This window comes from Anoplophora glabripennis, unplaced genomic scaffold, assembly GCF_000390285.2.
Source record: "Anoplophora glabripennis isolate ALB-LARVAE unplaced genomic scaffold, Agla_2.0 scaffold4077, whole genome shotgun sequence".
Taxonomy (NCBI): Eukaryota; Metazoa; Arthropoda; class Insecta; order Coleoptera; family Cerambycidae; genus Anoplophora; species Anoplophora glabripennis.
Genome location: NW_019420178.1, coordinates 1 through 937, shown reverse-complemented (window position 1 = coordinate 937; position 937 = coordinate 1).

Here is a 937-nt window from a genome sequence, read left to right as displayed (position 1 = left end):
TTTAGTGTTCGTTTTTTGAACACTGTTATTTTAAGAAAATAGTGTGAGGAAAATTTCAGCAATTATGGATAGAAAGAAGAAACTGTCAAACTATTATTGTTCAGTTCAAGGTTGCTCTTCATGGTCCAAGAAAAATCCAGAATTAAGTTTTCATCAAACCATTGAAGAAATTTTCAAAATATTATTGCCGATAGATAATACTCCCTGAATTTCATGAGGGTTGTTAGTAAGTAAGGGCACTAGTCTGCAGACATAATATAAATTTCTAAATTTAAATTAACTTTGCTCAATTTTCCCATATAGTACCACATGATCAGCCTTAAAAACTGCCTCTCCTTCTAATATACAACGAGAGTTTTCGTTAGCATATATGTAAATAGGAAATGTATTCCACAACGGATAAGTTCATAGTTATAACTTAATAAAATGTACATTACATTGTAATGCTAGAGACAAATAAAGTAGACATAAATACTTGCCTTAAAATTTATTTATGAAATATTTGAAACCTATAAAATAACACAAAAGTGAAATAACCGCAGTTTGATAACAAAATTACTAATAATAATGGCAAATAAGACAAATGTTGTTCAAATGAATGTGTAAACGCGAACGGCAATGTCAAAATTACCTTGTTTCGGAGCTTACTGCTTTCGCCGCTTGGTGCGCTTGCATCTTAAAAATTATCGCGGATACATACTATCTAATCTAATCTAAGATAATAAGTATATGCTAGGGACGCTACATCCCTAAACCGACTTTTGGTACACTATTTAAACCCTATGTCCCTAAGTAAACGTGAAAATTTCGCGTCTTCCAGTTATTATCTTGATGAACTAATAACTATGGCTAGAAATTGGCCTCAATGATTTGGGATCGAGGGGGATTATCCCTCTTTATCCTGCCTCATCTCGTGTAGGCCTGGACAGCCTTCGTA